At 37.6% G+C, this 27,833-nt stretch overlaps 1 protein-coding gene, 1 long non-coding RNA gene and 1 pseudogene across 11 annotated transcripts in view; 1 reads left to right on the forward strand and 2 right to left on the reverse strand.

Annotated features, from left to right (window-relative positions):
* Positions 1-1,692: 1,692 nt before the first annotated feature.
* On the reverse strand, positions 1,693-3,894 carry LOC140699427 (uncharacterized). The gene is made up of 2 exons (XR_012077589.1): positions 3,579-3,894; positions 1,693-2,283 (listed from the first exon to the last, which is right to left on the reverse strand). It is a non-coding gene; the product is annotated as an uncharacterized lncRNA (long non-coding RNA).
* Positions 1,983-27,833, forward strand: part of ADD3 (adducin 3) — a 115,131-nt gene continuing 89,280 nt past the window's right edge. For 2 of the 10 annotated variants that reach the window (XM_031682636.2, XM_031682647.2), the window contains exons 1-3: positions 4,228-4,478; positions 7,256-7,365; positions 8,280-8,392. The gene's annotated coding sequence lies outside the window, so the exon portion shown is untranslated. Of the gene's footprint in view, positions 2,341-4,227; positions 4,479-4,632; positions 4,905-7,255; positions 7,366-8,279; positions 8,393-25,809; positions 25,887-27,833 lie in introns of those variants that run through there. The other 8 variants (XM_031682638.2, XM_031682639.2, XM_031682641.2 and 5 more) reach the window with 8 other exon arrangements.
* Positions 19,175-19,438, reverse strand: LOC140699847 (ATP synthase subunit f, mitochondrial pseudogene; annotated as a pseudogene).

The following is a 27,833-nucleotide window of genomic DNA, read 5'->3' on the forward strand; positions in this document are numbered from 1 at the left end:
CTAATCTAATCTAATGCCTCCCTGAAACTAGAGAGAATGGGTTTAGGTTAGTGCTTATCAGGAATACCAGATCAGGATTAAAAGAAAAATGTAAGTATCTAGCCCAAAAAGCAACTTCCAAGAAGCATCTCTAAAGGCCAGAATCAAATCTCTATAGTACTTTCCCCTGCCTGGCTCCAAAAAGAATTCCTCTTGGCAGGCATGCTTGGGGACATAAAACAAAAGGGAACAGAGGCACCAATGGGTGCAAGGAAACAAGTGACAGAGTTGAGGGCCCTGTCATTTGGGTGGGAGATAGTAAGAGTTTACAAATGTTGTGAGTTTCCTTAGGGGTCACTTAAAAAAATTTCCCTAGACAAATTTTTTTACTTTCCAGCATAAACACCTCCAAACCTGAAGGCAAAAATCTGTGTTATTATTTACACACATTGTAAGTACTTGTTTGATATGTCTTCAGTTTATACTACATGTACACAAACAGTGTCATTGAGTGAAACTACTTTTTTTGATTCTGAAAGGTCTTGCTAAGTCCCCAATGTAGGTATGTGAAACAGTGTATATGTTCATATATGTGTTTTTTTTTGCCATGGGTGTGAGTGAGTGTGTGTGTGTGTGTGTGTGAACAGAGTTAACTCCCCTGCATCCCCATTTTGCTTCTATGGGTTTCCATTTTTTCTACTTGTGAAACTACAGGGTTAGAGTTGGTGAGCTCTAAACTCTCTGTTTCAACTCTACTATCCAATGACGCACCAGTTTTAAAAATATGTTCTCATTGCTATTAAACATACATTTTGCATTTTAGTCAGTTGGCATCCTTAGCAAAACAGGAAAGTTGGTCATAGTTGGGCACAAAATCATAAGTCAGATAAAATTAAGTTTATTCACTTTATAAAAATGATATTTAATTTGCAAAATAATTTCTGAATAGTAGTAAGTAACAAACGCTGGTTATACATTAAAAATAAAGATATACCTTTAATCCAAGTTTCCAAGAAAAGTAATGTAGAGTGAGAAGTACATGCAATAAATAACAAAAAATATAAATGTATAAATGTCATGAAATCATAGTATTTTGGAATGCTAAAGGAAATGTTCAATCCAACATCCTCATTTTACACAATAGGGAACTATGGAACAAAAAAGTTCTCTTACTGGCTCAAGATTACACAGGTAGTTAACAAATGCTGTGAAAAAAAAATCAGTTGCAGAATATTTTCCGTATTTTTCTCTGTTCATATTTTGGGACCACACCTCATCATTTACCCATGAAGAAAAAAGATCACAGATGTTCAGTGCTTAAATTGAGGAATATTATTTAAAATAAAATTTAAAGTTATAATGCAGACTCTCAAGTTCCTCATGTGTGGACACAACACAAAATAGTCTAAATAGTAGGTCTGCATTCATTTAAAGTAATCTACTTATGAGTTCCTTAATTTTGCTGACTTTTGAATTGCCACTGAAATAGTATAGTACCCTGCTATTATTTGCTAAAATTATTTTATATGTTAAATTTTTACACTTTTCGATAAATAATATGGTGATTTTATAAGTATGCATTGATCCCTGTCAATAATATACTTTCTTTTTTTATTGAAGTATAGTTGATTTACAATAATATATTTTCTAATATTAATATTCACTGAAATTCCAGATACGTTTATAAGTGTTAGTAAGACTTGACTCCATTGCTCCCAATCACATGAGTTTTATTTTATGATTCTTTTCACATTCTTGTATTAAATACAAATAACCTCCCGTTATAAAGTTACCATTTTAGTGCAATGCTTGGAAATTAAATATTAACACAGAATACTAGTCAGTTTCAAGGCACACCCCTTTATTTTTGCCATGGACCCCAGTATTGGAAGTTAGCAGGGCTCTTTAAAACTAATGCTTCCAGCATTTCATTGACTCACACTAAATTGGTCCCTTGATCACCCAGTTAATTTTAACCTTGACCTCCCACAGCTGTACTGCCTTACTCAGCCCAAAAAAACTCCCTGCTTCCACCCTTTCTGCCTCTTATGAAGCAATAGTGGGGAGGAAAAACAAAACCCATCCCTTTAAGAGAGATTCCGCCTCCTCTCTTATAAGCAAGCTCCTAATGGTAATTGTGGAGTCTCTACCAAAGTCACACACACTTTACTACTCAGCATTGGAAAAAGCTGCTGCTGCCGCTGCCGCCGCCGCCGCCGCCGCCGCCGCCGCCGCCGCTGCCGCTGCAGCCGCCGCCGGTCTGAGGCTGCAGTGGGTTTCTGTGCAGCACTGCAGAATCCACACCTAGAAGACACACACGTCTACTACCCTGGGCACCTGAAAGCCTTGAATCTTCAGTGGGTAAGCAAATCTTTTATCCATTTTGTCTAGAAACTGTGGCAAAGGGAGTGTTCATGAAAAGGGTTGCTCGTCAGACATAGTTTAAAATGTGTTATGTTAATTTGTCTTCCTTTGAAGGGGGTCTAGATTTGTGACTGGCAAATGCCCTGTACAGTAGAGACTATTGTCTGGTATGTGCCCTTAACATACTTTCGGGGGGCTATTCATAAAAAGGGCTAATCTTGATGCATGCCAAGCTTTTCATTTTTTGCTTTTTAAATGCAAGAAAACATCCAGCCACTCCCAATATTTCTCTCAAATACTGCAGATATTTCAAAATGCCAAATAAAATGACAGGCCGGGCATTTTCTAAATATTTTCTCCCCAAAGCCAGGAAGCCTTCCCTACCATCCTTTGGGGGTATTTAAAAATCATAAGGCATGGTTAGATTTTAAGCATATGGGAGATGGTGGTAGACTAAAATTTCTCTAGCTTTAGTCCAGTGGATAGAGAAAACGGGGATAAATGAATCACAGTTTATGCCAAGACAAGATTCATTTTCCACACTTCATATGTGGGAAGAGGAAACTACATTTTAATTAGCACATTTCTAAAGAAGAGGGAGGGGACGAGAATGAGGGGGATGGCGTGAAGTATTTGAGGGGGAAGAGTCGAGTCTGCAGAGGAGGAAGGAAATGAAGTGGACTGTCGCCAGTGCCTTGGAAACGAAGGAAGATAAGGGTGGAGAGTGAAGTTTGTTGGGTGTGTTAGGGTGGGGTTGACCCAAGGGACCATGAATAACCAGAATGGCGCTCGGAGGGGTGTGCTTGGGAGTGGGCTCATGTCCATACGAGACATGTATGCGGGAGGGATGTGCAAGTTGTGGGTAGCAGAGAAAGGTGTGCGTTACTGGGAGGTCTATTTCTAGAGTAGGTCATGTCTTGGTGGCGAGGGTGGGCGGCCCGGTGTCACCTGTGGATGGATCCACATTCCTGCAATTATGTGTTGCAAAGTTTACCCGGCCCCGATTTCATTTTGAAGGCTGTCGGTACCTTGACTTTTCACAGCCAAAAGGTCAGCTCTCATAAGGTCTTAAGGCCAGGGGCCAAAGTGAAGACCCTCGATGGGTGCCAGTAGAGCAGGGTAGAGAGAGCCCCTAAAGCGCCCCTCTATGGAGGTGGGGAGGAGGAGGCGCCCCCACAGGCAACTATGCTGAGAATACCAAGGCCCCCCACTATGGGTGCGAGCAGAGGTTGAACCTTAGCCGTGGCCTCCCGCTGAAGACCCAGCAGCCAGTGGGCGGCAGAGGCTGACTCTGAAAGCCGTGGCTCAGCCTTGGGGCGAAGGGACTCTCTCAGGTTAGGGCGGGGACATTTCCGACGCGCCCCTCCTTCCTCTTGTAGACTGGTTTCCGTCAGGGTCGTTTGCTCCTCCGACCCTCTGGGGACGCCGCGGATCGAAGCTGCATAGCTGGAGGAGGCCGTGCAAGAGATGCCAAGCGGTTTCCCCGCGCCAGGCCCTCCCAAGAGGCCGGGCCAGTAGGCCGTGGGGGCTGCGGCTTCAGAGACTTAGTGCTCGCGGGCGCGGAGGGGGCCGCAGAGGGCGGGACCAAGGCTCTGGAGGGGCGCGAGGAACCACTAGGGGCGGGGCCTTGAGGAGGCGGGGCCAGGAACGTCCGGTGATTCCGAGGGGCGGGGCCGGGACGCTCGGGGGCCCGAGGGGCGGGACCAGGGGCGCTCCGGGGCTGCGAGGGGCTGGCCTGTGGGGGTGGAGCCAGGGGCGCTTGGGGACCTAAAGGCGGACCCTTGGGGGCGGGGCCAGGGGACGCTCAGGGGGCGCTCGGCCAGTCGCGCCAGATCGCCAGCCGCCTGCCCGTAACGGTCGCTGGGGCGAGGGGCGGGAGGGAAAGAAGGGGGGTTAAATTATCATTTTAAAAACAGAGCGAGAGCTAGAGGCATCGCGACCCAGGTGTCGCCGCTTCCTGCTTCACAGGGCTCGGCGCCCAGGTCCCTCCCTCCTCACGCCCCCTCCCTTTCGAACCTCCCCTCTGGAGCCGTGCGGCGTTTAAGAGGCAGCGGCGGAGGATCGCGCGGCCGCTGCAGTGCCAGCGGCCGCGGAGAAGGAGGGAGGGAAGCACAAAGCCGGCTGCGCGCTGCGAGGTAATCCTGAGGGGAGAGAAGGCGTCGCCTTTCCGTCTCTCCTCGCGGTGGGAACGGCGGGCGCCCGCGCAGGCTGGGCTTCGGGTATCCTTACAGGGGGTCTCGCGGGGGTGGGGTACGCGAAGGCTCGTGGGGCGAAGGGGACTTCCTATTGGCTGCTCCTGCGGCCTCAGGTGACCCCCCCCCTCTCCGTCCGAGGGGCGGGAATGGGAGCCTTGGGCTGGTTGGAGGCGGGTGGACCTGCAGGGGAGGATCTCGGGGCGCCATGGAGTGGGCCCAATTCTTTTGGGCGTTTTTTGGCTTCCCCCGGGCGGTGGGGAATTCTAAAAATCAAGAACTAGCTGAAGCTTCGGTGACTCGGAGACCTTAAGCTCTGAAGGTGCGGTCCAGGAGGGTGGGAGGTTCCCGCGCATGGAAAAGGTGGAGGTAAGGGATGGCGTATTGGTTTGTTTTGTTTTCCTCATTTAAAAAACTTTGGTTACAAGTCGAAAGCGTTCAACCAAACGTTCCTCTTGTATTCTGCGTCCCCATCCCCCTCAACACACACCCACACAAACACCCACCCACCCTACCCCTACAAACGTATACACGTTAGGTTGCGCTTCCTGCCCGGGGTGACGAGCAGGGTTGGCAGCTGGTCGGCTTTGCTGGTGCTTGGGGGCACGTCCAGCCTCTTTGGAGGTATGCTATTACAGCTGAGGCAAGACCACAGAGACAGAATAAGCTAGGCCTCTATTAAAATGGCAAGAATGGCCTCAGGTAAACTTTTGTTGCAGAGTTTTAATCGCAAGTAGGCGCCCGTTTAAAATGGGAGCGTGAGTAAAACCACTAATTTCTTTGGCACATGTGCTGTTGCAACTGACCTGCTAGAGTGGTATGGAGAGAAATGGAATTTAATTCAACCAAGAGGCTTTGGGGATTATGTGCATGTTTGGTGAAGGAGTTGATAAGATTTGGGGGGTAAGCGCCAACTACATAAACGTGTGTGCGCTTTTATGTTAAATTATACGACATTTTAGATTTAGCAGTGTGAAATGGTTGCTTTTCTTGGAATAGAGTGCATCTACATCATGCTGAGTACATCCTAATTTTGGCTTTAAAAGACTTCTAATGAGACTGTTAAAGAGAGTATAGTAAGAGTACGGTATAATTTGTCGTTTTTAAATAAGATATTTGACTATTTTAAAAAATGTGTTATTAAGATGTGGGGCCGATTCATTTATAGGGTTAAATTACTTTTGGAACATGTGTATAAAGTTTTTATAGCTAAATCTCAATTGCATTGTAATTGCACTATAACTCACTCATTTTCCTGTGCTCAAATTGCGCAGATTAACTTTGCAGAGGGAAGACCAAAAAAAAAAAAAAAACGCCACTTTTGCTACATTTAACTCTCCCATCTTTCCAGAATTCAGTCTGTGCTCTTAAAACTCTTAAAATTGACTTCAGGTGCTGGCATGTTGATAATAGTTGCTTTTAAAGAAAAAAATTGGTGTATCTATTTTGAATGTTAAGCGTAATTAAGAGTTCTTGAAACAGTTGGTTATGAGGCATTCAATATGTGGCAGCTTGTTCCATGTATGATATAAGGAAATGTTTGTTGGGAGACATTTGACATATGACATAGGTGATTATACATCTGGAAAATATTTTGCATGATAGAATTGTATTTTCAGAAAATAAATGAGAAAATAATATTGTACTCTTTGTTATTTCTAACCCCTTTTTCAATAACGTTACACTGGGATGAATGTGAGTTCTGCTCAATGATGTTGAAAGTGTGGTTTGGTCTTTGTGAAACCAGAATGTCTTTTGAGACTAAGAGGGCATAGCATCTGCTCACCTACACACAATCCTAAAACCTAAATACAGGGTGGGACCCAATTTCTGAGGTTGTGAGACCTGCTGAAGGAGATCGATCATGTCTTGAGTGTTTTTGTCACACTTAAGCCCATGCAGATTGTTAGCTCTTTAATTTCTTGTATCTCAAAGTAGTTGGTTAGCAGTACTGGGCAGCACTTATGTACATCATCATGTGTAAGAAGCATTTCTGTTGAAGGAAAAAGTCACATAAAATCATAAAAACCCAACTCTGGACAGATTGGGTTTGTAAAATGTTGGGAAATGAGAACATCAGACCTTTAAACGAATTGTTGTAAGTAAAGTGCTTAGAATATATTCTGGTACTCAGTAAGTGCTTTGTTTATCATCATCAGTATATAAAATGACATTTTTTTTGAAGGCCATATATCATGCAACCCAGTAGGTGAAGGCTCAGCAAAAATTTGTAACAGCCAGTATTTATTTGCTCTACCTCTGTGCCAGGCACAGAGTTTTATATGATTTAATTTACTTAATCTTCATGACAGCGCAATGACTAAACAGAGACAGAGAGAGGTTAAGTATTTTGTACAGCTACTAGGTGGCACAGGCTGGTTCTGAACCTAGAACCTGGCTTGAGAGTGAGCCCATGTAACTAGTGGCCCCGCTGCTGTTACCCTTCTGGTAATACTTACAAATCAATGAAAGTTCTTCACAGTATCTCCAAGACTACTGTGTGTATATGTCTTTTGTTTAGGTACACCTTCCTGTATTAACACTACTAAGTTAGTTTAAATCTGAAGAGTGGTAATTAATCTGCATTAAGTAGAATCACCTTTTGACTTTGGAAGAAGGTTCTCTTTTCATATAACATGTTTAGCTAGGGTGCTAGAATTTGGGCTATAGTATGTTATCTTCTTAATTTCTAAAGATTAAGGTCTTTTTTGTTTTTTAAGCTTGCCAGATATGTAGGACTCCACCTGGTCCAGCAGGCTCCTTGGAGAGATTCTGGTTCTGCATTAAATTAGTAAGCCTGAGCTGATTACCAACACCATATCAACCTGAGGTGAATTTTAAGTTTGTTCAAAGTTCCACCTGAGTTGCCTCCTAAAATTAGCTTTAAGTGAAAAGCTGTATGTAGCTTGTGCCTTATACTTTGTCACTCACATTCCTCAAGGAACTGTGTTGCTGCTTCACCAGTGTAGCTGATAGGTCAAGTAAGTTAATTATAACGTAAATTAGTAGCTGTTTTAAGTAATGTTTAGAATTACTCTTGTAGAGAGCTAATATGTCCTTTGTTGACAATTTAGTGAAAGGCCATATTAAGAAAAAATGTTTAAAAACAAGCATACATTGAATTAAAGCTCAAATTGTATTGAAGACACAGGTTACTAATCTGTTTCTCATGCTCAATAACCACTAATTTTTTTGCTGTAATTAATATTCAGTGCTGTTTCATACTCCTTAGGATATATTAAACATGTAGAGTTTGAATAGAGAACATTTTAAGTGTTTCATCAGGAGTACTATTCTTCCCTTTTAAACGTAGATACCCTATTTGAAATTAATTGAGCAGTCATAGACTGTGCCATGTCATTGAGATTCAAAATGAGTGCCCTAATACTTTATTTCATGTCTTCTATGTTAACAGCTTTATTGTTTGATCTTGGGGTCCATGCTGTAGTATTTCTAGAAGAGATTGTTATGACGTCTTTCAGATCCTGCTAATGACTAAATTCTCTCTGCCAAAACCCAAGACAATCTCAATTTTTTTACTGTAATGGGATGTGTCTATTAAGAATCCTCCCTAAATCAAACAGTTTAGGAGTCTTTCATTGACTATGGCTTGAAAGACAAGTCTGTTATCCCTTGTATATCTCTTATATATAATAGAGGAATTACTTTTTTTCTTCTAGCAATAACTGGTTATGGATACACATGTGTGTAATCATACTACTTGGGGAATGCTCTTCCTTTCAGGTAAAGTTAAAAATGATTCACCTGGCACTCATGCAATGAATATTTGAACACCAGCAGTATGCAAGGAACAACAACTTTAACTGAAAATTAACTGAAAGTGTTGGAGAAAAAAGGTGTGTGGGGTTTTTGTTTGCTTATTTAATGTGTATTTTACTGTTGATCTCTTATATGTGGGTAAGTCTCAAAATCAAGTGTAAAAGTAATTGCACGGTTGAAAACATACTTGAATGTTAAGAAAGTACTGTTTAACTTATCCTAAAGTCTTAGATGATAGCATAGATAATGAGAATCAGTCTTTGGTTTCTTTAAACTGTTTTTTGGAGTATCTTTGAAAAGCTGTCTTAATAATCTCTTTCAGGTTCCTAAAACATGATTTACTTCATTGAAGGAACAATTTAATAAAGAGTCTCCTACTTTAAAGAATGGATGTGGCTTTCAGAATTGTCTAGCATAACCCAAAAAGTAGTCGCATGATCACCAAAAGATATAAAATGAATGAAACCCATATTTGTTATTAAAAGGCTTACCGTTCCTATAAATTTCCTTCTTAGTAAGATAGTATAGACTAGTTTTTACCTATGCCAAAGCTGAAATGTTACTATAAAAGATGTTTAGGCTTTGACCTAAGTTATATCTTTACAATGAGTTTAGATCTAAGTGAGCTTTTTACCTGATGTCAGGCTGATCTGTATCACCACCGTATACTTTACATTTACTTGTTTTAAAAGTTGGCTTTAGTTAAAGCTTAATTGGAAATGGTAAGAGTCCCTGATATAAGATGAACTTTGAAACCTCTTGTTTTAAATTGCCTCAAACTGGGCCTGAGGATATTGGTGTATAGCAGTACATTAACTAGCATTTGAGATTGCTCCCTCCTCAAACAAGGCTACAGTTTGAACCCTGGGTTATGAAGCTCACTTTTTCTGCTGTAGGCTTGCATGACTTATATAAGATGAAAAATTTCCCACAACCAGCCAGCCAGGGGATAAAAACACTGTTTAGAAACTTAAGGACAGTAACAACATACGTTCTTAAATCCAGTTTCTCAAGAAACATGCTGTATATATGAAAAAAACAATTAAAACTTTTTAATGCTCACAATGTGGATTAAGGCAAGTAGACATTAAGGCAAGAAACTTGAAAACCTAACTCCAAGTAACATACATAAAATTGTTACTTTATTCTTTTTGCTAACTCTCATGCCCCTTTAAATTTATTCTTGTAATTTTTCACTCCCCCATCCCCCACCAAGGAAGCGCTCACCTTGAATGGAGGAGGAAAGGAAAAGGCAGGTGTAGGTTCAGGAACCTGTTTAATTCAGCTCCCAGGGCTATTGTTGGTTGCCTGCTAGGGGAGCTGGAATTCAAACAATGTAGAGAGCAGTCAGGTTGGAGAAGTGCTGAGTTTTATCAGTGTCCTAGGGACTTAGTGTATGCCTTTAATTTGTCACCATCAGCAGTGTTTCTGTGAAGTTCTTCCACAATGGCTCAGCTCATCCTGTGCAAGGACAGCATTTCCTTTTCCCTTTTCCATACAATACCCTCATCCTGTCGTTTTTTGATCTGCTAGAATGACTAAATGCCATGGCAAAAAGATTGGTTTATTCAGTATCCTCATGGAGGAGGTAATTAGGCTTATTTGGTGTTTCTAAAGAAGTATATTTTGGGATGGAGGCCTCCCCAGGGACCCTTTAAGAAACACTCTACTTTTAATCCTTCAGAAATTAGAGCCAGCAAGTGTTAGCTGCATTGTTACTTCTAATCTCATTTGACTTATTGGTACTTAAGAAAAAGATTCTGTAAGATCAGCCTTTTAATATCTAAGAAAGTGGTTGGGGAAGGGTGATGGTCAGAGCTCAAGTCATGTTTATGGATGGACTTAAGTGGCACAGTTGCCTGTGGACAGGGAAAGAAATTGGCAATGAAATTGATATATGGGTCTTACTTCTTACACTCACTCCAAGTGCTTTTTTTTTTTTCCCCTTTTTAAAATTTTAAAACAATGTTCCTTTTACCTCACCTTTCTCCCTTGACTTTTATTGCTAGGACTGAGTTTTATCTCTCCTAGAGAAAGGTGGAATTTTTAGGGTGATTCTCCTGTGATTGCTGATGAGTTTGGCTGTTGCACTAAAAAAGAATTTCCTTCCATCTGGCTCCACAACTGTCTGCTTTTTAAATTATATAAAAAAAAAAAGATCTCTGAAACAGAAGTGTGAGAAACCTTATTTATCATATAATAGTTGGGAGCATTAGGTATTAAAGTAAAATACATATCACTAATGAATCAGAAATCCATATTACTTTAAACATTTTTTTCCCCAAAACTTGAATTACAGTAATTTGTATTAGAATGTTGAATTCTTTTTAAGTGGGCATCAAAAATAAGAATATGAATTTTTTAACCCAAAAATATTAAAAGTAATATGAAAGTAATACTGCTTTCATTGGTCCTAGTGAATGTTGGTAATTACACAATCATAATTCTCTAAACATATTGCTATCATTAAAACTCTAATGAAATACTCCATAGACAAGATTTGGTCACCAGCCACTGAAAGGCTGTCACCTCTGTAGCAGAATGTACGTAACAGGGGAAGAACATTTTATGCCTGAATAAGAACTGTGGCATCTTCTTAACATAGACAAGGCTCTGAGAAGCTGATTACTTGGTAATCACTTGAGTTAGGTGATTTTATGTTGTGTTTGATGTTTTATAATCTGAACTTCCCTAGGCTGTTAAAGTGTCTGGTTGTACCATCAGCTTTTGATGAATGGGTTTCTGGAGGGATTGTGATGACCAGTAAAGTTCTTTGAAAAGAGACTCCCTGCTTTGTGTCATACCTGAATGTCACAGAACATGCTTCTTGGCACTTGTGTAATTTAGGCTCAAGGAGAAGAGTGCCATCTGCTGAATGGCCAGCATCAAGTTGAGCAACCCCAAGTTTTTGTTGCAAAACTTTCAGCTGTTTTCTGGAGAAACCAGACTCAACTTCATTGAAGGATTTGAAAGGATCTTAGCACCAAGTGGAATTATTGCTTGCTTGATTTTAATTATGCTTCCCAGCAGGAGGCCTAAACACATGCTGAAGAACTAATTCACCACTTGTTGGAATGCATGGGAAAGGAGAAACTTGAAGTTGTTGAGACTTTATATTGGAAAATAGTCTAGCAACGGTGAAATCATTGTTAAAATGGTAAAGAAAATTATTTTAATGAGCATGTTTCATTAGTAGTTTTGGTTATTGATGGCTCCTGCAAACAATGATGTTATTTAAAATTTGTTTGGCCTTCAAATCAAACAATTATTTTCTTAACTGGAGGTAAGGGTTTTAAAAGTACTTGGATTTTGATTTTTTTTTTTCTTTTTCTCTTGCCTTTTTCTTGTCTCAGGTTCTAAGGCAGTGATTCCTACTTGAGTGAGTTCACTGTTTCAAAGTGGATTTTGTTGTTTTGGCTTGCTCAGATAGCCTCCTGTATTGTGTTTTGTTTCATTTCCCGTAAATTCCAGAAACTGGCTATGGTAGCCAGTTAGCCATGGGTAGAACTGGAGATAGTAGAATCAGTTGTAGGTCGGTAGTGGAGGTTTATGATACCTGGAATAGACCCGTCAGAGTCAGACAAGAAGGAATTGAAAGGAAGCATTGAAATTGGTATGATGAAATTGGTAGGCATATCTTTGTTGTTAAATATCTATTACATATAATTAATTAATCAGTGACCACTTTTCTCCGCCCTTAAAATGTGCCGAGGATCATGTTAAGCACTTTACATCAATTATCTGAAGTTAAGTAACTTGCCCAAGATCATACAGTTAATAAGGGTTAGAGCCCAGACTTGAGCTGAGGGCTAATTCCTTTAAACACTATGCTATACTGCTATTTATTATAAGCTCTTTCTTATTGATGAGTGTTCAAAAACTTGAAGCGAAATTAGAATGATATTTCTATGTCCGCTAGGAAATACTGGTGGTTTTCATTTGTTTGTATTAAGAGGGTGATGAAATGGGTAAATAGGATTGAGATTTCACTAGAATCAGGAAACATACATGAGGTGGACTTTCAAATATTTGCTGTTTGGCTTTGTCTGTCATGTTGATTTCTTTGTTCTTTTTGCTATATTATTCACTAACTTAAAAACCACAAGATAAGTTTATTATTGAAACAGAAGTGAATTGTTTCACATTGCTTAAAATACGCTACTTCTTAAGAGGAAGGGTTGAGTTACTGAAGGATTTTATAAAATCCTTCAACTAAGACAACCGTACAAAAGATGTTACTTGCCAGTGTCTGATGAGTGCTAAATGACAGGTACAGATAACAAATGCCATAGATCATCTGTTCAAGAAAAGAGCACCATAGATGGAATGGTCAGAAAAAGGTCCTCAGGAAAGAGGAACAAGGGTGGTCCTGGAAAGGCACAGTAGGATTTCACTAGATGCAGACCATGGAAAGGGTTTTGGTGAGCAATAACTGTCCAGGAAATAATAGCCCTTTATCCATAGCACTACAGGAGATAGTTTATAATAGTGGTTCACAGTATCATCCCACTGTAAGGCACAACATACTCTTTATCAGTAGCAGTGCCAAGGACACACTTCCCTAGGAGATGTGTTAGAATATTGCAGGGGTAGGAGGAGAGGGTGGTGATAGGCGTGGTGAAAGTCATGCACATTTTAATAAATGCTCCCTCTGAACCCCACATGAAAATGACTGGTTTGTAGAAATATCCTTATACTGCTGTTTTTGAAGCCAGTTATGCTTAGGAAAGTTGGTACTTTCAAAAAGACTTTAGAAATCCTCATCATCCCCACATTGGATAAGTAAAGCCTCCTTTGTGGAAGAGGTGTACATATTTTTAAAATCTGAATTTGTCCATCATTTACTTTGTGGAATGCTAGAGTGTTGTTTTGTTGATGGGTCTGTATAATTTTAAAATCTAATGTGTGGATAGGTAGAAGGGGTGTTGATATTATGAGACATAATCATTTCTTAATTTTCATAAACAATCTGGTTTTGGATTTTAGAGAATTTGTTCCAAATGTGCAAATTCTTAGATTTGATAATGTTTATCATTCACTATTTGAAAAAATTTAGTGTAACTATTTAACATATTTAGGCAAGTCCCTTTCTTTTTTACTGTAATTTTTAAAGTATCTGACATATATGAGTGGTTGAGATTATTTTAAGTTCCATTTCAGTTTGAAGATTCTGTGATTACTTCCAAGGAAGGTTAATTTACCAATTAGTGGTTTTAGTTGGAAGGTGGCCAAGAAACCCATGATTGTACTGTATGACAGTCCTGGGAATAGGTCTTATAGACGGCCAGGACCGAGAAGGTCCTTGGCTTTGTGTATATCTGGCAATTGAGAAAAGGAACATCATCATTCCAGGAACTTGTCAACTCCCAGAGGTTGGGGTTTTTTTTTTTTTTTTTTTTTTTCCTTCAGTTTTTCAGAAGCTAAGGGCCCTTGGCAATGGGCAATTGATGGATCCTTTTGAAAAACAATGAAATGAGCAAGGATAGCAGTTTTTCCTAAAGCAAACTATAGAAATATTGTAGCTTTTTTTTTTTTTTTTTTAGAAATGGTACTTTCCATTCCCATCATAATCTTACTATGTTAGTATTTTGGTTCCTCATGGATATTCCTCTGACCTCTTTTTAGCTCTTCTGAGTAGCTATATGCTTCCTTTCACATGTTCATTCATTAAACAGCTATTTATTGAGCACTTAGACCTCTTTTTAGCTCTTCTGAGTAGCTATATGCTTCCTTTCACATGTTCATTCATTAAACAGCTATTTATTGAGCACTTACTGTGTGCCAGGCCTTGTTCTGATTGCTGAGAATTCAGCAGTAAGCAAAACAGACAAACTCTCTTACCCCAGTGGAGTTTATATTGTTAGAGGCAAAGAGAAATAAATGAGAAAAGCATATATTGTGTTGACATAAATATTGTGGAGACGTATAAAGCAAGGAAAGAAGATAAAGGGTGTTGGGGGCAATGGCAAATTTAAATGGAGTAGCCAGGTGAAGTCCTCATTGAGAAGGTGACATGAATTGCAAAGACTAGAAGAAGGTAAGGGAACATGTATAGCCTGCCTTCTGTTTCAGTGGGTTCTGCATCTGTGGATTCAATCAACCATGGGTCAAAAATACTTGGAAAAAAAATTCCAGAAAGTTCCAAAAATTAAAACTTGAATTTGCTGTGCATCAGAACTTATTTATGTAGCATTTACATTGTATTTACAACTATATACATTGCATTTACATTGGATTAGGTATTGTAAGTGACCTAGAGATGTGTATGTGGGAGGATGGTCATAGGTTATATGTAAATACTGGGCCATTTTATGTAAGAGATTGAGCATCCTCAGATTTTGGTATCATCTAGGCCTGGAACCAGTCCTCCTCAGATACCAAGGGACAACTGTGGTATTAAAGGCAAGATCATCGCAGGCAGAGGGAATAGCAAGCAAAGACCCTGAGGCCCAAGAGTATCTGGCATGTATGAAACAGAGTGAGGGGTGGGTGTTGGGAAGCCACTGGCGACTCTGTTAACAGAGGTGGGACATGGTCTGACATGTTTTAGAAGGATTTTTTTGTGAAACACAATTCAAATGCTTCTTGGATCTGTGTCTCCTGGCATTTCATTTAAAATTTTTTGCATATTTGATCCCTTTGATGACTGGAATAAATTTTGCTGTAGTAAGGGCTTGATGTATTGCTATACATCTTTATGCTTTGAAGGGGTTTCATCTATCTTGTAAAACTTTGAATTTATTTTAACTTGTAAGGACACTTAGTCCCCAAAGAAATCTTTTCCTCTAGAGATAGAACAACTTACTTTTAATCAAAATGTGAAAATAAAACTAGTGTTATTGCCCTTTAAAACGTGTGTGTGAATGTAAATGGAACAGTTTGGCAATTCTTCCAAAAGTTAATACGGTTTAATGGTTAAAAATAGTAACATTTAGTTACCATAATGACCCAGCAACTCTGTTCCTATGTTATATACTCAAGAGAAGTGAAAACATATGTTCACACAAAAACCTGAACACTAATGTTCATGGCAGCATTATTCATAATAGCCAAAAAGTAGAAACAACCTGTCTATCAACTGATTAATAGATAAGTAAATGTCATATATTCATGCAGTGGAATATTATTCAGTCATAGAAAGGAATGAAATACATTCTACAACATGGATGAACCTTGAAAACATGCTAAGTGACAGAAGCGAGACACAAAAGACCACATATTGAGTAGTTATACCCATAGTGACTAAAAACATTGTTTAGTGGTTGCTAGGGGCAGTGGATAGGAAAAATAGTCGGTGTCTGCTTAATGGATACTGGGTTTCCCTTGGGGTGATGAAAAAGTTCTATAACTGGATAATGTTGGTTGCACAACATTGTGAATATGCTAAAAACTACTGAATTGTACAGTGAAGTGTAGAGTGAATTCTAAGGTGTGTGAATTGTATCTCAATTTTCGAAGAAAGATACCAGTTAAAAAAGTGTGCACACCCATATGTACACAAGAACAACTGAAACAACATCTGTAGATCTTATTTTGAAAATCGAACTGTTTTTTCCAGTAGAAAGTTGATGAAGCAAAATCACATTAGACTTGGTTTAGCTTGCTTTGCTTAAAGAGGCAGAATTAAGATACTTAGATCATTCAGGTAGAAATCGGAAGCAGTTTGTGATCTAATACTTGGCAAGTCATGAGTGAGTCTTAATTTTTTTTAAATACCCAATTTCATGGAGATGACCTAGATAAGCAAAAGAAAGCTCTATGATTATCATTTCTATGGGTTTCAGAGAGCAGGAACCAGTTTATAAACAAGTTTATTAAATCTTTTTTTTTCAGTCATTGTTGTGTTTATTTACCATAGCATTTTTTTTTTGCTTTTGAAAGTTTTTTAGATCTTAAGTCGATAATGATGGCTTAATTTTTTTCTCCATACCTATAATTTAAAAAATGGAGAACTCAGTTCCCAATAATTTTTTAAGCCAACCCAAGATGATGTTTGCCATCTTAAAAACATTATTACCATCAAAGAGTTGGCTGTTGAAGAAGTACATGAAAGGATTATCTTTAACTTTCAGGTACCACTTACCCTAATGTTATTTTTTATTAAGATATAATTCATACATCATAAAATTCACCCTCTGATTTTATTATGAATATACATATATTCATATATTCCTTTATTAGAATAAAAACTTCTAGAGAATAGAGATCCATATTATTTGAATGGCTTGATATGTTTTCAGCATTTTAAGGGAAACATATGTGAACCAGACAAGAACTGTAGTGGGGAAGATAGACACTTATATAACTGACTCGAGCACCAACCTGAGAGCAATGCTATAACAACAATTTTAAGGAAGAGCAGGTGGGGACAGAGAAGGGAAATGTTTATCCCACTGGGGAGAAATAGTTCATGGAGGAAGATGGCATTTAACTTGAGCTTTAGAGAATCTCTCAAATATTGAAGAGAGGAGTAAATTACTGACCAAGATAACAGACTATGCAAAGGCATGTTGATCTGTGGGATGGGTGTGGTGGGAGAGAAAACAGGAAAGGTAAGGTTGAGAGCACCAGATCATGAAGGCCTTGGGTGCTATTTTAAGAAATTTAGGTTTTATTCTGTGGCACTTATTTTAGCTGATGAGAGGCAGAATCAGATGTCTGAGATTAGTGTTGTGAAGAGTGTTGTGGTAGAGGGTCTTGGCAAAGACAAGTTAGGCATTTAGAGATAAGCAAATGAACTAAGGCAATGGCTTTGAGATTAGAAAGGAAAGAATGGAACATTTTGGAGACAGAAATCCATACAACTTGCAGAACAATGCAGAGGTTGAGGGAGCATTTGATTACCAGGGGTAGAAATTTAATGTTTTACTTTATTTCCAATACTCTGATTTATGACAGAAGATATACCTGTAATACTAGAAATTAAGTGGATTCAGCAAGTCTTTTCTGTACTGTACATAAAAGACTTTAGAAATGTGTATTTCTTAGTTTTCTTTAATTTTTACTGCTTGTCAACTGTTTCTCAGTTTTCAAGGCTTTAAATTTGTTTTTATTTGTACATTTAGAAATGTTGAATAGTCATCATTTGGCACAAGAATAGTCTTTTGTTTCCAAATGAAACTGCCTCCCTATGCTGCGTTTTTTGTGTTTCATTTTAAACTTTTGTGTAGTGGAATAATAAGAAAGAACTGAAGATACTGGGCACTGCAGTATCAAGTATTGTATGCTGTCATTACAGGAAGTCATTGTTCCATCTTGAAGGTTCCCCTTAATGACATTTAGTGGTTTATCTTGTAACTTCTAAAGTAAACAAATGGTAAGCACCTGTAAGAAACAGTTAGAAATGTCAAAAGAAGCACATGCAAAATCATTTGTTTTTTCTATGTAAATTTAGTGGAGAATCCAATCCAGTAAGATGTTTTTGCACATTTACTTAATGAAAAAACTAATATAAGATTTGGCTCCTCTGATGTTTCTCATAGCTTATTTATAGGCATGATTGACCATTTTTGTTTATTTGTTTGTAGCTCCCTTTAATAAAACATGTACAAAGACAGTGTTATATTAGGAAATAATGATTTTATAAATGGGCGAAAGAAAATACCAGACTTGACAGAACTGACTTTTAAAGTGTTGCAGTGTAAAACTTGCTTTCATGCTTAAAACTTCTAAGTATTAAAAAGTGTTTAAAATGACTTATTCAAAAGCAACTCAATAAAATTAAAAATATTTTATGAATATACAATATAATGAAAAGTTTAAAAATCAGAAATATGAGAGCACCCTTACTGAGTTTTTAAAAGGAAGAATGATTTTATTAACTTGATTTCTAAGGTAAACTTATTGAGTCACATTTTTATAAAATCAATTTCATTTTTAAATATTTGAAATTAAATTTTGTGTATGAAATAAAAGGACGTGGAACAAAATCCAAAAGACATAAAAGAGTATGCAGTGAAAAATAAGTCATCACCCCACCCCTAAACTACTCCATTCTCTTTCTTTCTTGTATATTATTCCAGAGATATTTTCCATTGTTTATTTTTAAGTTCCTGAATCAAGGCTTTGCCTGCCTACACCTGGTGGATGAATTGCTGCATAAGAAATACAGCTTTAGGCTCAAAACAACCTGGGGAAATAGCCAGCACTGTTCCTCCTCCTAGGTGATTTCTAGATTCATTGTCTCTTTTTGTTAGAGTGTGCTTTCCTAGCTTCCCCTCCACTTAAGGCAGAGATATTGAAAGTGGGAGGTGGTAATTGTAATTATCTTTCACTCATATTGTTCCCTAGGTAATGACAAATAACTTTTATGAAATCATACATGCTAACAAAGCAAATTCCAGCTGAGAAGTGCTCCCAGGGAAAAACATCCTCTAGTAGGAAGGGCAAAGAATGGTCAGGCTTTCCCATCTTTGTGCATCTACCCTGTTATGCCAGCTGGACTAGACCCCTTCTAAAGCTTTACTTTTAATTTTTTAGTGCTTGGCATTATTTTGTTGACTCTCCTTTTGGCTACTTACCAAGTCATAAGATTTTCTTCCAAGCCTTGGAATTACCTGACTCTTAAAGTTTGTTACTAGACTTTATTTTCTTTTTTGGATGATATTTAATAGAATGCTATTCCTAAGCAGGTACTGTTAAGTAATAGTTTCATATTTTGTGTCTGTGTGTGTGGAAGGGGAGGTCCTTTTTAAAAATTTTCCAATATATTTCAAAATTTTTTACCAGTTATCTTTTATTGGGTGTTGTTCTCAATTAGTGTATGAAACGATTCAGCAGTGATCAGGTCCTTCAAGGAGGGGTGTCAGGCAAAGATCATGGTCAGGAAAGCAGAGTGCATCCTCTGCTCCGGACTCTCTTCAGTGATACTTGCATAGCTGCTTATGTTTGAGTTCCTTCTAAGAAAGGCAGTATTTGAAAAGCACATAAGTGACCAGCACCATACAAACCCCAGCCATGCTTCCTTTCTTTACAATGACATACTTGCTGTCATACCAGCAGTAACCTCTCTGAAACACTACAGCAATGCCTTTAGGGGCATAATTATACATCAGTATTCAGCTTGGCAGCTCCCCTGTTTTAACATCCTTGAGTTTCCTTTTCACTGGTACCACTGATGCCATCTTGCAGTCTGCTGTCTTCCAGTAATTTTTATTGTGGTAAAATACACATATAATCTACCATTTCATCTATTTTTAAGTGTATAGTTCAGTAGTATTAAATACATTCTTAATGTTGTATACCCATCACCAGCATCCATTTCCAGAACTCTTTATCTTGTAACACTAAAATTCTGTACCCATTAGACAATAACTTCCCATTCCCCCCTCATATATTTATGGATCAAAAAAAAATTGTTTTAAGAGCAAGGTTTTGGGTGATACAAAATCTATTATTCCTATACTTAATCATGATTATAATTTGAAACTCTCTATACAGGTCTGTATCATGCAGCAAAGATTATAACTGACATTTAAGACCCTAGACTTGTGACAAGAGGCACAGAACCTATGTCCTTTGACACATTTCCAAGTGAAGAATCATAGCCTCATAACTAGAAGGGACCTCAGCCCTCAGCTATGCTGATTCTACGTTGGTAGATGAGAGAGAGAGGTTAATAATTATGGGAGAAGCAGGAATCAGCAAACTGGTGCTAGCCAACCTCTGCCTCCATTACCCAATAAAAAGGAAGTTTCCCCAGTATTAGAAGTAGGGGCTCCACAGGTTTGAAAATCCCATTAGATGCTAAAATTCTGCCTTTGTTGAATCATTCAGGCTTTCTGCTATGAGTAGAAGTGGAAATTCTCTATAACCATTAACATTTGAAGAGGCAAAGTTTGGGAGAGTAAAAAGGAAGATGAAATCTAGACTCATACAATTTTGGAAACCCTCACTTCATTTTTATGGATGAAGGACCTGGTTTCCTTCATTAAATTAGGGAGTGTTTTTTGTAAATAAAATTTTTTTCCTTAAATTCTGGAATGTGTTGTGAACTTTCTTGCTATCTTAAAAAAGCTTTTCTGATCTTCTATAAATTGTTCCAGTTTAAGCATGCTCACCAATGAAGCAAGTCATGTACATGGTAAATGTTTCTGACATGTTTAGGAACATTATACTGAAGACTCAAACTGGATGTATTTGGCTGCCTTGACTTTTTTCTTTTGGAAAAGAACATATTTAAATGAGAAACAGTTTTCCAATGAAAAGGAAAAGTTTTAGATCATTTGAGTAAAATAGATTTAGAATTTATGGCCCCAATTTTCCATTATTTTTACTAAATGGTCAATACATGAAGCATAGTGAAGGAAGAAATCAGTCATATTAGAAATGTTAATGTTTTAATCTAATTTTGTGATTAAACTAATTTATCAAATAAGATTTTTAGCCATCAAGAATACATTTTGTCTGTGTTGCATTATACCACGGACTTTGGATGGAATCTATCAGATTTTTTTGTGTTTGCGATAGCATTTGGTTTCATGACAACAGTTTTAGTAGGCAGTTGCAAGATTCCCTGGTCTTTTCAAAATATGTCTGTGGCCTTCAATAATACACCATTCTGAGGAACTAAAAAGATTCATTGTTATAGTCGGGGTCTAAGTAAAGTATAATTGCTTTTGACTTTATTACGAGTATAATCAGTTTTAATAGGAATAGGTACAAGGTCAAAGTACTTACTAGAGAACTTCAGTGTTTTATTAAGCTGATTTAAACTATTCGGGTGCTAGTTGTATCATGGTGACAGTTATTTGTATTTAAAACCTACGTCCATTTTTATGAAAACCATGTAGTATTTCTTTTAGCTTACTGATTTTTTTAAGCTTCTATTGGTGCTTTTTTCTGAGATTTTTGGTCCATAGAGAATGAAATGTCTTTTAAAGAGAAACTTCAATTGCCTAAAATGTTAGGGGTCCTTTAATGGGAGAGTACCAAATGATTAAGCATACAAAGGGGTTTCAGGGATGTATTGGAAACAGTGACTTCTGGGTGGGTGCTGAAGTTGGCACACTTTGACTCCTCTATCTTCAGTGGTCTACTGTACTTAGAATCAACATTCAGAATGAAGACCCTCATATTTTGCACAAGTCTTAAGCAGTAAAGATAAATATGTTCACGAATATATAGGAAACCAGAAGCTGGAATGATGGCTTTTTAGATTATGGGGAGCATGAGTGAGAAGGCTGCATTTGTTTTGCTTATTATTGTAAGAATTAACATTTCTGTACCATTTCTGATCAGAATAATTAATTACTTGGGTTTCCGCAAAGTGTGTGTGTGTTTTTTTTTATAGCCCACTACATTTTCTTTTAAGAGGTTTCATCAAAAGAACTTAGGCCTTCTGTTCAGGGATGGCTTTTGTACAGACTACCTGCATAGTTTGATCTGAAGTCTCATAGGAAGGCCCTGGGCTACTACTGTCCCTTCCCCCAAAATACAAATGTAGTTTAAAATTTTCTAGTAGCCATGTTAAAATTCACACATGTTTCTTTGTATTTTTTTATTTAACACAATTTAGAAATATCTTTCAACATGTAATCAATATTAATGAAGTGTTGATTCATTGAAATACTGATTTAGTGAAAAATTAATGAAATAGTTTGCTCTTTTTTATATACCAAGTTTTTGAAATCCTTTGCATATTTTAATTATAGCACATCTCAGTTCCGACTAGCCACATTTCAAGTGCTCAATGGTCACATGCAGCTAGTGGCTACCAAGCTGGATGACACAGCCCTAGACCATCTTTCTGTTTTGTCCCATGTCATTGTTGAGGATTCTTCCACTAGAAGTTTATTTGGGGAGTCTAAAGTCTTGGCGTCTCTAAGTATGCTCTTCTATAATTGAGTGAAAAATGAAAGACTCCATAGAGAAAAAAAAATTCTCAATCATGTTTGTTTTGACCATTTTTTGCCTTTACAATGTGATAACCAAAAACTATACTGCTGAAGAAATGCAAGTATTATTGAAAGAACTTTAGAGAGCAGCAGGTTCAGTTGGTTGTGCTTACGTGAAGAGAGCTGGGGTAGAAAAGGAAGAGTAGTCAGCACTGGGTAATACCAATAGGACAGGATTTACCATTGAACACATCTGACTTGGAATCCTGCTGGCTTTGAGCAAGTTGCTTCCCTTCTCTGAGCCTTGATACTTTATTCATATATTAGAATTAGGATAAAAATATCTATCTCTTGAGTTGCTATGAAGATTAAATAAGATGACATGTGAAGTACTTTCTGTGTATCTGGTACCTATGAGGTGCTCAATAAATTTGTATTGAGTAAATGATTGTTGCTTATGTACATCCCCCTCTCCCAAATCCCTGCTTATAAGAGGAAGAGGAAGGAGGCATGCCTAAAATGAATGTTGTAATATATTAAAGAAACTCATCTCATTTACAAAACTGACTAGGATTCAGTGTTTGTCCAGAGCAAACTAGTCCCTAAGCATTGTGGTTAATTGAGATTTTAATTCAGGACCACTATCTGAAAGGTTCCCTTGGCAATGATGTGAAATAGTTCATACTCTACATTGTTGAAATAGTAAGAAATGAATTTTGCCATTTTATTTCAGTATACTTATTTTAATAATCAGTGAAATAGCATCTGTAAATGTTTCTAAATTTGTTTCAATTATGTAAGAGAAAAAATCTCAATTATTAAAGCTACCTCTATCTTTTTCTAGATATAATACAAGTGCATCATCTTCCATTTCTTTAAAAGTTTTATCACAGGGGTTATTGCAATTTGGAATTTAAGTATGTTTTGCATCTACTTCAGAAGACTGGTTTTCAGAGTAATAGCATCCTGATTGTAAACTTGTGTGGTAGTTGGAACTAAAGGAAAAGTTTTCTAAATGGAAGAAAGACTGTCACTTGGTGACTAAGCTTTACAATGCAAGTGACCTATTGTTCTTGCTCAGGCATTAACATCAATTTGTATTTTTAGATGAACGAGGACTTCTGTGACATTAGCTGTATAGCGTGTTCTGAATCTATTTAGAAGGAGGGAGTTTTCAATCATACATATATTTCTGATTTGCTATGCATTTTGAGAAATTTACTCTATTTGTAAATTTGAAACATCATTGAAATGCAGGAAAACATGGGGTGTTCTGAATAGATGATTAGATTAGATATGAACTTTTCAAAGCTTATAAGCACCCAATGTGTAGGCCACATCTGTGATAATGTTCTTGGAAATCAGTCACATTTGAAGATTGAGTTCTTTGCCAGTAGCATCTGGTTGCACTTTACATTACATATTTTGAAAGTACTTTTTGAGTTGCAAAAAAGCAAACCATATGACATAGACTTTTCCTGATTGAAACTTGTTTACAGTTATAGTTCAACTTTAACAAACAACATAACTAAAGGCATAATTGTCCAAATTCATGGGTTATCACTGGCACCTCAGAGAGAAAGGATTCTTAAAGTTATCAGCTTTTCATATTATCCGAACTTTTACATTATTCTAGTGACCCTTACAAAAAGTTCTTTAAGGTTTGTGGAATTTGAAAGGTGCTGACCTGATTAGAATACACTCTGCTAATGGACAATCAAGAAACGATGTTGATGTGATTGGCATTCCTCTGCCAATTTCTTACAGTTCTCAGCAGGTGTTACTGGTTACATCCTTGAGTATATATTTGTCATAGCTGGTTGTGTGAGCTTTTGATGTAATAATAGTAACCTAGGGCTAGGGCTAAAGATTTGTGAGATGATTTTAAGTGGCATGGATCATGGAACTAGACAAAATATGTCCTTGGTTTCCTTGAGAGTTCCTTTTCAGCTCCCCTTTTTTGCTTTCTTCCTCTTGACTTAACAGGTCTCAGATAATTCCTGCTGAAATGTTAGCTGATTAGTTCACTGCTTTCCAGAGATGTTTAATTTTAAAGGTGAGATCTTTTAATAACTAGGCTTTCAGTATCCTTAGTGAGATAGTGGAGAAACAAGTATTAGGGTAGATTCTTTGGACTGGGCCCAGGTTTGGTGTCAGGATTGTAGAGCCCCGCTGTCCAATATGGCAGCCACTAGCTGCATATAGCTACTGACCACTTGAAACGTACTAGCCGTAATTGAGATGTGCTGCTAAGTGCAAAATACACACTAGGTTTCTGAGACTTAGTACTAGAAAAAGACTGTAAAATAACTCAATTTCTAATATTTATTGCTTGTTGAAATCATGATATTTTGATATATTGGGTTAAATAAAAATACATTACTAAAATTAATTTCATCTGTTTCTTTTTATGTTTTTAATGTGTCTACTAGAAAATTTTAAAGCAATTATGGTTCTCATTACATTTCTATGGACAATGCTTTTATAAAGACAAGAGAGTTTATGTTGTGTTCTTACTGTTGGGACCTTGCAGAGATTCAGGGAAATGCTCCCTCAGGATGCCTTAGCTACAGCTGTTCCAGCTGACTTGGCTGGGCCACTTTGTATTACAGTGCTGTTTTGAGAGCTATTGCCTACAAGCAGCCATTGGCTCTCCTTCTCTAACTCTCCAAATTTATGAGTTGTTTTTTTTTTTTAAGTTACTCTGCCCACCACCTCTAATGGTTACTAACTCCTGACCAGCTTCTTCTTGAAGACAGGTGATTAAAAAAATGAAATTATGGCTACTATTTATTGGGCACTTGCCATGTACCAGATACTATGCTAGATACTTTAGATAAAATCTTGAATCCTCACATCAGTTCTTCAGGATTGATATTATAAATGAGAAAAGAGATTCAGATACATTGTGACTTTGCCCTGGGTCGCTCAGTAAGTGGCAGCATCAGGATTCCATCCCAAATCTGTCTAATTCCAGAGCCATTGTTCTTTCTGCTGTATTACATTCTACTTACTGTGGTTTTCCATTAACTATGTGTGTACTTTAGTTGGAAACAGAGTGCTTGTATATAAAGAAGTCCTTTGCCAAGTGTTGTCTGATCTTGAATTGATTTCCTTTGTCTTGGTGAATGACTTCAGTGTCCCTCACTCCAGGTCACCTCCTCCCCTAACTAGAACCTAGTGAGTGGCCCTGACATTAATAGACAGACTAAAGCTTACTGACAGCCTGTTGAGCAGGGTAGATGATCTAAAAGCCTGTGAAAGAGCATGTCTTCCACCTGGACAATCAGCCAACAATGTTTCAGTTGCCTTCAGGAAGAGATAGAAGAAGAGAAGTTCTCTGAATGCCAGGAATATCAAATCTTAGACTTAAGAGACCGGCCATGTAAGGAAAGGGCTTTTTATAGACAAAGGAGGTTGAAGTAAAATAATGGGATAGAATAAGCGTATTGAGCTGGATAAGTCTTGTATAATCCTAGGTCATCTCTTAATGGCTGTGTCCTTGACATTGTTGCATTAAGAATGAGCAGGGGAAACAGCCCATGTGTTGGCATGATTGTCTATAAATTAGAATAGATGTCATAATTCATGGGTGTTCTGGAAGGCTGGATGCTACATTTACTCTGCTGCTGTCACTTAGGCTCAAGCAAGTGGTAGTGACTGAGGGAAAAAAAGGGAGAAAAGGAAGATCGAAGAGGTTGAAGGAGTGAAACTAGATGAAGTGGGCCACAGGGAGGTTTGGGCAAGTTCAAAATGCAAAGCCTTTTATACATATACACACATATTTTATTTATAATACTTAGTTATATATGCTGTAAAATACTCTTATTTCAGGAAAGAAACTGTGATAGACTAGAAAGAAAATAAAATTTCTAGCAGGTGGTATGGATTAATTTTCCCAGCTCTATCACTACCCTAACTGTGTAACCCTAGGAAATTATAGAATCTGAGTTAGTCATTGTCTTTCTACCTTTCTGGCTTTCCTTTATGATTTAATAAGATTCTGGTGAGTTTGAAAACACTTTGGGTATGCTTACACGTTCTATTCATATTATTAGTTTTATTTATTCTTCATCTGAAGTGTTGCTTACCTGTAACTTCATTGAGAAGAAAAGACATGTACCCAAGCATGATTAAGGGAAGATAGAGTTAAATGGCCAGCAAGTAGGGACTAATTTGGCTCTCATCCCTGGGCTTTATAAAAGGGACAGTGGCAGCCTTGTGGGCGAAGGGAATGTGGACCTAATTGCTTATTTAATTCAATCATTCATCTCTTTAACCCCTTTTAAAGCTTGACTTTCGTAGGTCGATTATATAATGGTGTGAATGTGCAAGCACACATGGTGTTTCTCTTTAAGTCAAAAGCCCTTATTCAATGGCTATTTTAAAAAATGTTTTGATATATTCATAGTAATAAACCTGGTTTGCATTTCTTTGAGGCTCATGGTCTTCAACTTCCGACCAAGTTAGTAAAGGGTTGCCATAACTACCAGATGGTAGTCTTTATTAATCCAGTGTTAGACACCAACAGACTAACACAGAATGAATGTAAACAGAATTTAAACACAGAATTTGAAGAATTATTTAAACTGTTCGTCTTTCAAATTTAGTATAAAGAGGATAAGTTGAATATATCCATGTTACCATACAATTATTTGGTTATTTCAGGGCAGTCCTGAAATTCATCTTTAATTTGTACTGCATATAAAATCCTGGATACGGGGATATTTTGCCAAATGCCGGTTTGAAATTTGCTTGGGATCCATCCAGCTGGCAAATCAGTTGTGCTAATCAGATGAGCCCATTTCTGGAGAATGGAATTTTATAGCAGGAGCAGTGTCCTTGAAGTATAGTTACTTTAAAAATAAATTAATTTTTAATTAAAAAATTCTCATGTGCTATATTGAAATGTATATACTATAAACATTGTAATATATGTAGTGCAAATACTTCATGCATTTTTGTAAATAATAAATAGGGACAGTAAGTTTATTGTATTGTATTCATTTGTTTTTCATTTCTGTTCTGAGTTCCGAAGATCATAACTTGCTTCCCCTTAATCTGTGAACAAGAGAGATACTGAAATGCAGATGGGTTAAACCTAATAACTGTGGGCAACTAACTTTTGGTATAGAATAAACTCTAAACCAATATTCTGTTTAAGGGGAGCTGGTAGATGGACTTAGCCAAAGACCACTTGGAACAAATGAGAAGGAATTCAGACATCACAGGTGGAGATTAGACCTGAAAAACTAACATGGCTCCTGTTTAACCTCAAAGTTAACCTTGTTTAAATGTTAATATACACTTTCATGTTCATGTTAGAAACCTCATGCCCCAGAGTAATATGTTCTGTAGATTATTAGTTCCAAAAGATTTCCCAGGGATATTTCCAAATATGTTTAGGAAACTACTTTCTGCACTCTTTCTCAAAGTTCATAATGCACATTAGCATAGCAAAGACTGAGAAGTATTGCTAAGTACTGGGTTTACCTTTGAAAAAACAAACTTAGTGTGTCTCAAATATGTCACATAGGCCAGAGAAATCAGTCTCTCTGGTAAATTGTATTAATATCCCATGGAACTCTTGTTTCTTAGAATATATGGATGGAAGTGGGGAGGGGACAGTGTCATTAAGTAATGTGTTAACAGATCTCAACTTATTTTTGTGATTACTCTTTTT

Source organism: Vicugna pacos, chromosome 11, assembly GCF_048564905.1.
Source record: "Vicugna pacos chromosome 11, VicPac4, whole genome shotgun sequence".
NCBI classification, from domain to species: Eukaryota; Metazoa; Chordata; class Mammalia; order Artiodactyla; family Camelidae; genus Vicugna; species Vicugna pacos.